Raw genomic sequence first — 11254 nt, 5'->3', positions numbered from 1 at the left:
ATTCATTATTATGATTATTTTGGTGACAATAAAAAAATATAAAATCATAAAATATTGAAGCACTGTGTTTAGTAACTAGGTTGTGATGTCTAATCACCAAATCAAACTTGTTAGTGTTTTAATTGCCCAGTGCCATTTTCGTCCATGATTACATTAAACAAACTTGTAATATCGTCGTTACGGGCATCATCGTTATCGTTTACTCTCGCGTACGCTTTGCATCGTCCAATCGAGAACTCTGCGAGCGGATTACTCATTTTTGTAAGGTGGTATCTAAATCACTGAATACTACCAATAATACCACACAGTGAGTTCAAAGTTGACCTGTGACATCACAAAGATACGGCCACTCAGAAGTATAATAATATGTAATATAATATTAAGACTATAGTAACATAGATTTAATAGTGGAGTGAGCACATTATGACAATGTAGGCCATGGTGTGGGAAGGGAAATGTACCTCAAAATAATTCAAAAAACAATATTCTAGGTTTCTCTTATCTATCATCTAATTGAACACTGGAAAGTGCTAGTCACTTAGATTGAGGTATATACAATAATGTAATCATAAATTAGTACCTTTCTACTTTTATGCCGTACTGATGAAACTCGTGTTTGTGTACAAAAAGTATCAACACTCTTGCAACTATACGAGAAAGTGCAAGTCTAACGGAAGTGTTTCAAGCAGGGAGTTTAAAATGATGGTTGTGATCACCAACACTGGGGACATTAATCAGCATTCAGAATATGACAGGTTCGAGTTGGAACGGGTACACGACTGAGGATTAAATACTTAAATAACTACACACTACAACGAGATTACTTATATGCAATTTAGACGAAAGGTGTCTGAATAATCTAATAATAAGTAGCTGACAAATCAGAGTTTGGAGAATGCCGATTTTGGAATGAACCACTTTTTATTACAACTAAAATAGGGACAACAGGTCAGTGGTGTCACGTCACAGAACATATACAAATTAAAATCAATATTTCGCTTTCACAAAACACCCTAATAACACTTGCCATACTAGTTGCGATCAACAAATCTCTGGATTGTTCGTTGGAGTGTCACTCAGAATATTTCGTGTTCATCATAGTTTTCACCGTTCTGCAATACAATACAATACCTCTTGTGGTGAGAACCAGTGTGACTGGCCTGCCAACGGGGTGCTAAGGATTTCATTGGAAAAGTTATCAGTTACATCCGTTAATGTAATTTCGTTTTACATACCCGTAAATCAAAAATCACAATACAATAAATATATTCATTCCATTACATCTGACTTGTTGTTTTGTTATTATATTGACGATATTGATGGTTTGAAAATCATTCACATCAGTGGTACAAAAGGCAAAGGTTCTGTGGCTGTGATCTCGATTTCTGTATTGCAATTGCAGTGTTTTGAAAATGTTAAAAGCTTTTAATTTATTTGATTGGATCAGTATCGGTTAATATTCAGTTTCACTGAACGTCAACTGAACACTGGATATTCATTCTAGTCCTTATATGTTTTATTATAATTATTCTCTATTGTGTGATTGTACATATCTTAAAACATGTGTATCTGCCGCATTCAAGCTTATTCTTGTAAGATTATTTGTGTTTCTTTTTTTAGTTCGCCGCATTTGTGGGATATTCGTGAACGGTTCCGTGTCAATAATATACCACTGACAAAGGCTGATTTTTGTAGATATTTCTATGATGTCTACAATAAATTAGATTCTACAAAAAATGCATTTGGAGGACTTATGCCGTGTTTCAAGCGGTTCCCAATATTAATTGCATTCCACGTATTTATACAGGAAAAAGTACATTTTTTTTTCATAATCTAACTTTATTGTAAAATATGAATTTGTCTAGTATTTAAAATATGATAGTTTGAGTTAGCTTTGTCGTTTCACATTACCACGATGCCTTTGTTTTAAGCATTGTATAGCGTTGCAACCATATATTTGTGGTCAATTTACATTTGTTGGATAATATTGATATATGGTATTCTATGGTTATATATTAAAAACACAATTCTATTATATAAATTTTGCTCTTTGTGACGTTAGCATCAGACTTGGGCATCTTTACTGTGCATCCATTACATGCTACTTAATGCCGTGCTACATCTCTGACAACAGTGGCGCATTCATCTATCGTGGTCAAGTGTACCCTATCCGTGTTTTGTTTCGTTGTTTGTAATGTACGTGTAAATATTAATACAATGGTGAATTTAAATTTATTTGTCATTTTTTTAAGGTTGACGTTTTCATTCTGGAAGTAAGCCTTGGTGGAGAATATGACTCTACCAATGTTGCACGATAGCCCATGTCGCATACCACTTATTTACTACAGTGACTGGAACCAGTTGTCTTGACTTCGATCATACAAAAACTTTGGGAAAGACTCTCGATAAAATAGCATGGCATAAAGCCGGTATATTCATGGTAGAAAACTAATTTTTGCAAATCCACAGGCGACAGCTGATTTCTTTTCTAAAAAGTTGACTTGGAAAACTGAACATCAGAATATAAGAACTGAATATCAGAGGCATTTTTGTGTGATTATTTTCTAATGGAAACATTTGATGGGAGCAATACTATTTGTGAAGAACTTTCCTATATAAATTTGTTTGTGTTTTCACAATCTATTCAGTTTCTTCATCATTAAAAAAATAACAGGAAGAAAATAGTTATTAACAATGAATATCTGTCCTCAGCCTGGCCGGCCAGCATTCACAGTGCCACAACCAGAATGTGCCATGGACACCCTGGTATCTAGAGCCAAAGAAAAACACGTAAGAAAAAAATTACCAATTTCACTACTTTAATTAAACATTGTTTATTAATAAAAAAAATAAAAAAAAATATTTATTTATTTATTTATTTATTTATTTATTTATTTATTTATTTATTTATTTATTTATTTATTTATTTATTTATTTATTTATTTATTTATTTATTTATTTATTTATTTATTTATTTATTTATTTATTTATTTATTTATTTATTTATTTATTTATCCAAATTACGTACTCATCATTTTGAGCTTGTGGTGGGCCACGGAAACTGTATATGAATATAAATGAAAGAAACAAATAAGTTATTCCGAGACCAGTGTTTAAGAGGCTCTTTCAATACGTAGTGTTTACTAATGTCATTGCAAACGCCAGTGTCATGGTTTATTTGAGTCATCAATTTATTAACAGACACCGATTCAGCTTGTACCCAACTTGGATACCTATGATTGGCAGGGAAAACCAATAAAGCTTGGCATAGCAGGCGAACACCAGCATATGAATGCTTCCTTGGCAATACAGCTATGTGCCACGTGGATGGAAGAGAATAACGCAAGTAAGGCCTTTCATGTTTGGTTCAGATCGAATTCAATTATTTGTAATATTTCTAAAAATATCGTTTCGATCTGATTCATTTTTACATCGAAGACACATATTTCTGTACTTCAACAACTTCGTATATATATATGACCTATACAATTTGTCGGATCCTTTTCTGACAAATATCCTAATTATTTTCTTTCATCTAACATATTGTCAATTTTCATTATACGACCTTATGGCACATATACGCACATAAACAATTTTCTATATCATATTTGTCATTAGGTCTTGGTGATCAGAAAACTAATTTTGAAAGTATTTATAATGAAAACTTGGAAGGCAGTATCCCGAGAGCTCCAGCATTTACGTTACCTGACACATTTATACACGGTAAGCAATGATAATATGAGGTTATTACGAGGATACCTCAAAGTATGCACGAAGACAGTACAGCTGGAGTATCGACCGACGCGCAGCGTACAGTCTGAGTAATAACCTTATTATTATACACCTTTTCCTTCCAAGGATACACTATGGGAATGCCGAAATCCGAACTTCTTTGTGTGGAGTGCAGTCAAACTCTGGTGGCAGCCATGTTTGTTTTTATTATTAGAGGACGCTTACGCGCGTAATCATTCCTTATTTGGAATTCGCATTTCCTAATATGGTAGGATGAAAATACCCTGTAAAATACCGCAAAATTACGACACGCTGTAACTTATGGCGTTACGGTGAAAGATGTATAATAGTAGATTACTAAACTTGAATTACTGCGACTCGACTCAACTGTACATATCGAGCCATTTCTGTCAGAAATGAAAGAGACGTGATTAAATTAACATTCTCATGCACAAATAACATAGTACTGTAGAAAATTAAACACGAAACTAATAAAAAAAATGGTCAAATATATAAGCTTGTGACAATAAAAAAAGCTGCTGCTCGATTGTCAAGAATTGTTTTTCCTTTTTTTGTCAGTAAATTTAAAGGGGAGCAGAGGTGTGGCTTGTGACAGTCTGTACATGAAATTTGAGATCTATGAATGAATTCTGTCAATAAAAATAACTTGTATGTGCTGCGAAATGCCTTAAATATTGTGTATAAAACGGGCTGTGAAGCAGACGACAAACTTCCGCTTTGCCTGGCGTTATTTTGCCTCTAGAGGGCCAGTCAAATGATGTCATCAGTGTACACTGATAATTGAATCCATTCATTCTAGTACGTCAATCCCACAGAAATGCTACTATGAAAGGCTTTGTTAACTGACAACTTAAAAGTTGTAACATGGCGAGGTGTTGTGTTATGAATGCCATAACGATTCATGTTAAGTTTCTCAAAATCCCAAATAAAAAAAATCACGTTGTTGGTTGCGGGAAATCGGCAGAAGAAGATTTCGGCATATGCCGTCTGGACGCAATGATCCCGGGACCCGCCGTAGGCGACAGCATTTTCATGCGAGGTCAATTTTGGATCACCAGGTCATTCCTAAACGCGTAATTAGGACTGAGTCGAGAATCAATTTTGGGTGCCAGAAATCAACCAAAGACGCATCTTTCGATGACGTGGATTATTTTGCCTTCGAGTCCAGGACGTCGTACAGACATTGTACTGAAGGTAAGAGCTCTTGCCTTTTTCCACAAATTTTAATATATTCTTAACAATTGCTTTACCTATAAAATTCTGCACACCATGCTATGATCATTCAGTGTTTTGAACTAAACGACTCATCGCTTAGCAAAGCCGATTTCAGGATTTATTGGCACATGATGTCATGAATCAGGGAATCTAATGGCCAAAAATAAATCGCCAAATAGTGTTTCGTACATAAATGATGACAGCGATTTACTAGGCCTATGGCCTGTGAACTCATATGATTTGTGTGACGTGCACATGCACGGTGCGACTAATAGTAGTAGTTACCGGTCCTTCACGGCCAAAGTTGTCACGATACATTTCAATAAAGTAGCATCTGAAACCAAATAAGGCCGATATGTGTAAATACTGGTCTATGCAGCCAGCAATAATGAAAATGCAAGAATGGCATTGGCAAAATGATGACCTCGGATGTAGCCATGTCTTGGGGCATGGGTATGATTTATACACTGTAAATCTCGGAAGCACTTTCATGTTTTTCATTAAAACACACTGTTGTAATTATAAACATTTGTATTATATAATAAAAAACTTGTATTTTCTATCAAAACAGTAGTGTTTTACTATTTTTAGAAAAGTATTTTAGGGAGTTATTAAAACACTTTTTGATGAAAATTAAGCACATTGTAAACACGCGAAAATACACTTTTCCGAAATAAAAGTGTTTTACGGTGACATTAAAGTGTAATTAAAGTGTTTATTGATAGAACATTTAAGGACTAATGCATCCACCTTTATGCAAAATTGAGTGAAAAGTCTGGGGACTCGTGAGTAAACGTTATGGAATATATGCCAACTAGACAATCACCGAAAGTGACGTAATTTCCTCCAGAAAATAATTGTATGTACGCACCAACCTATATTGTCTCACAAACCTAAGTACAAATAGAAATCGAGACACGTGGTGAATTAAGTATCTCGTGGCCTAACGGATTTTGTTAATCCGAACTTGGTGAACGGTAGTTGTAGTTTCAATCACATTTAAACATATGATATTTGTCGAAAAATGCTCAATTTAAACCAATCCACAAAATCACCGCCGATTTTTCAACTCGAAACACGAAACTATAAATGTTTTCAAAGTGTTCATTTGTGTTCATGAGAGTAAAAAACTAAAACAATTTTCTTCCAAATTGTTAAATTGTTTTATCATAAAGCACTTCCTAAAACAAACACACGTGTAATGTTTCAAGGTAAAAGACTCGACTATGCATGTTTCATGAGTGTTTATGTACACAACATGTACACAATTTCATCAGTGTAACTAAAACACTTTTCTTACAAATTATTTTGTCTTGAAGCACTTTCGAAAACAAACACACATGTAATGTTTCAAGGTAAAACACTCGACTACGCATGTTTCGTGAGTGTGACGGTCATAAGAGTAACTAAAGCACTTTCCTTTGAAACTGTTTTATTTTGAGGCACTTAAGAAAACAAACATACATGCAATGTTTCAACCTGTTTTAAGCTGGGTGACCTGCGCTAAACAGGCAATTATTCCCTGTGATTTAATCATTAGATTCAATTTTTTTACAGTTCTTATTCTATTGGCGGAGCCTCTGTGTTGAATTCCAATATGCCCGAACGCACGGCAGAGCTGGAGGCATGGCCTGTGTTCAAAGTGTGTCAACAACCAATCACAAGACTGGTTACGAAACACACAGAGGTTACGACTCGGTTAGCCTCGCTCAACTGGTTCGTGTGATTGGTTGTTGACAAATTCTAAATAAACCACGCCTCCAACTGTGCCGTGCGTTCGGGTAAACCGTTAAGTATTCATGAATAGAGTCAATTTGTGTTGTTTTCTTGATTTATTCTGCAGATATCGGTAAAATATAGGTAAGGCTTGAAAGAGCAACCAATATTCTTTAGCTGGTATTGTTTTTAGATTTTATTTTCCATTCTTTTTGGCCGTTTTTTCGAAAAATGTGAGCTGGCTGGAGCCTTCATCCCTTGTCTATTTCTTACACAAGATACCAGTCGATATCCCCGCTCCCGCTCAAAGAGACTGCGTACCGTTGATTATAGTTCCTGGGGTTCCTGTGGTTCAAGTCGTTTGTGGTCATATTTTCGTCTTCTCATTACATGCGCGTTAGTTTAGAACAACAATAATATTTTATATCTGATTCAAATATCGCATTGTTTAAAACAATAATGATAATTATTTGAACATCACTCACTAAATTTTGATAATATTGCACTTTTCAGATTTTAAAAGAAACGATTGGATCGAACAAGATGAAACTGCTAATGTTGGGAATTAATTTTTCCTGTTAATATGGGTTACTACTGAAAGGGTTCAAAGATTTTGTTGTTCGTTTCAGTTAATTACTCATCTGTTTTAAGTGTCAAATATTGGGTTGTATCTACAGTTTCACGAAATGTGTGAATTTCAGTACTAGTAAACACACTTACTCACGCGATCGAATATATTTTACAACAACTATACATGTCTGTTTTTTTAATTTACACTCGAACTTACCTTATTAATGTTTATATTTAGGAATACATTTTTACTTGTTTGTGTGATTTATTTATCGTTTGTTATGATTACTGTACAATAGTGTAAAGTGCCTCATCATGAAACGAATCATTTGATATATTTTGTTTTCAAAAATGATAATGTTAATGATTTTTTACCATGTTATCTGTGTAAATACATTTTAAAATGTGTCTCTGGTACGAGCATTTGTCAATATTCTGTTTGTGTTTTACTTTTTCAATACATATTTCTGGTGGAAACTTTTTTCAATGTGTGGCTAGTGGAATCACTTTATTAAAACATGTCTTCGATTGGTACATTTTTCTACGTGTCGTGATTATAAACACTTTAAAAATGTTTGTCTAGTAAAAGCACTTTTAAAAGTGTTGTAATAATAAGCACGTTTTATACATGTTCTTCGCGGGAACACTTTACAAATGTGTGACCAGTAAAAAAAACTTTTAAAAGTGTTGTGATAATAAGCACGTTTTATACATGTTCCTTGTGGAACACTTTACGAAATGTGTGTCTAGTAAAATCACTTTGAAAAGTGTTGTGATAATAAACACGCTTTATACATGTTCCTGGTGGAAATACTTTAGAAATGTGTGACCAGTAAAAACACTTTTAAAAGTGTTGTGATAATAAGCACTTTATATACATGTTTCAGATGGAAACACTTTTAAAAACGTGTTTCTAATGTGTTATGGGCAAAAACATGCAATGTTCCACTAAAAGTATTTTCATAATACACACTTCTCGCAATTATGCAGATTATAAACACTTTAAGTGTTTTTAAAGTGTGGACAAGCTTATAAGCACTTTAAATGTTTTATCACAAAACAGTAAAAATGTTTTATTTTAAAACAGTAGTGTTGTAAAATAACTCATTTGCGATTTTAAGAAAAACACTTAATGTGTTTAATTATAAATCACTTAAAGGTGTTTTTAAAGTGGGGACACAAATGTGTCATATTTTAAAACACCAAGATTTACAGTGTAGTCTTTTCCCATTAATGTAATGTTATAGTGTCTATGAAGTATGTGATCATGATTAATCTTCATTATATTTCCTATTCATTCTGATTGGACAGTTGTATGTACATACAATGACCTAAAAATGAGGAGGTATATTTGTACAACACCCTGTAACTTTACATGATATGGGTCTATAATACTGTCCTGTACAATGTTGTAAACAGTTAACTACTGGTTTTGTACAGTTTATTGTTGCAGCACATATACGTATTGAAAACAACAAGATATAGTATTTTCGGCAATATGACTACTACCAAATTGGTTGTCGGCTGTGATACCTATCATCACTAATGCGCTTTTGCATCATGAGTCGTTCCATGCACATCATATCAGATTCAATCATAACACTCTGTTTACATCACTAATTCACCTCATTATAATGTAAATGTGCAGAACCTGTGTCTATTTTCATTGAGAGGATGCTTGAATGAACGGTAGTGTTTTCAGCATCCTCTCGCCAGTTATTTACAATGTGCCTCAAGATTTAATTACGGAAAGTCCAATTATTTCCAAAGCATTATCTATATCAACAATGTTCTTCTTATTGAACATTCCTCTACTCAACACCTTACTCAAATCATTCATTACAATTCTATAATCCTTACCACTTACTTATTTTTTTCTTCCCGGCGAGATAATTCAACCATCACCTGTATCTCCTATTGGTTAAACTTGACAATTATTGTTACCTTATTCTTACTCGAATGTTTTTGTTGTTGGTTGGGATAACAATAAAAACTTTATTATTTCCTTGTTCATTACAAACGTTTATTCTATTCACACTATCGATACATGGTTGTCTTCCAACTAGTCATGCTGAGTGATGTCTAATAGCAACTGGACAAATTACAATCGGGTGGTGGGTGGTTCACAGTCAAGTACAAATAAGCCATTCACTGCCAAAGAACAAATATAATCATTTTTTCCGATCAAGTACTTCAACTTCCCCCTCTTGATTCAAAAGACATAACCAAAAGATTTAAGAAATCACCTACTTCCTATAACACACAACACCATATTCACATAATTGTTCATACATGTATACATTGTCACAGCAAAATCAATTCTATAAATTTACCAATGGCTCCAGCAAATCATTTGCCTATATTAACTATAGCCTCTTTTGTAAGCCATCTAATACTTTTGTCTTGTGTTTCAATTACATAACATTAGTACAAAAATGTCAACTTCTATTATTTGAACACTCAGGGAAAACACAATCTCATTATCAAAGTCACGTTTATATTGCGCTGGTGCCGCTAACTCTGGGTCCAATCCTGGTATGAACGCATTGTTGTTAATCCCTATACAAACATCGAAGATTAATTCGGTTTCGATCCGGATCGAGTTCGCCAGTGAGAACACAACTAATAGTTCCAAACTTTCTTCATCAAACAACGAATGACACCAACATAAGTTGCATACACAATAATCATAAGTAGCTTGCTTGAGTTGATCACACTCCACTTGAGTGCAAAGAAAAGGGCAGAGAATGCTCGCAATAGGGGGTAGGATGTTCTCAATATATGTCTGAAATAGATTTTTTTTTCTTTAATATCTCTGTTTTAGGGGGTACTAAATTGAGATTGCGTCCGCAATAGGGGGTATGGTTTGCAGATGTGCTGCCAGCCCTAGGGGCCTATTATTTTTTTTTTCATTAAGAATGCATATGGTGTACCTTACACCTTTAATATAGAGTCACCTCCCCGAGGGAGCAGACGACAATTCCCTTACAAAATTGTCTGATTTCGATATTGAAATTCGCTGTTATTGGCAAAAGATCATTGTATATGATGCCGATTTTAGTATTATATACTTAATAACTGATAATTTCTTTTCTTGTTAAATAGTTTCTCCTTTATTCTTTTTCAAAAACAACATTGTATTCATATCCATGGCACAGGGCTTGGATAGTCAATAATGGGATACATTATCGCGAATATTCTGCTGCAATGACGTCATAAAATCCACTGGTATTGATAACGCTATAATATAATTATAAACAACTATAGATTGTTGAATACATACTTATTCATTTTGAATTAGATCATTTTTTTCACGTTATTAAGTTTGTGTATTACGTTATTATAAATATTATAAATATTATATATGTTACGGTGGTTTATGTGTTGAGGGATCAAAAAATATTAGAATGGAGGATGTGTTGGAAAACAATTCTGTCTACAATTGTGCTGAATCCTGTATGAAACGTGTGTGTTTTGATCGGTCTGTACGTTTTGCGTCTGTTATCAGTTAGCTCAAGATCTGAATTAATAGAATAAACTGCCACTTTCAATAGTGTGGTCTAGGTGTTATAAATGGATTAAATACTGACAAATAAAATTCTGCATAAATGTCTGTATCGCTTGCTTTATATATATGAAAAATTTTGAAATATGTGAAGAAATAATCCCAACAACGTAACGACTATACAATTTACCACGACATTTACCATGACTTCCGTTTCTGATGATTCGGCGTTTTGTATTTTCGGTGATCACAATGTCATACAATTATAACAAATGTGACGCACATTTTATATTTCGGTTCGAACACCATTAAATGTTGTCCATTCACCTGATAGATCATAGTTACTTGCCATATAACAGTGCCACGTGAACAAAGCAGACTAACATTTTGACATCGTATCGAGTCTAACACTACCGAAATGAACGGACTACGCTTTGTTAATTAAGTATATTCCAAAACATGTAATCACGAGTTTACAGTGTATCCTTTTGAGAG

This window comes from Saccoglossus kowalevskii, chromosome 12, assembly GCF_978046115.1.
Source record: "Saccoglossus kowalevskii chromosome 12, keSacKowa6.1, whole genome shotgun sequence".
NCBI classification, from domain to species: domain Eukaryota; kingdom Metazoa; phylum Hemichordata; class Enteropneusta; family Harrimaniidae; genus Saccoglossus; species Saccoglossus kowalevskii.
The sequence above is the reverse complement of the archived record's forward strand: the minus strand, read 5'-3'. Positions refer to the sequence as shown.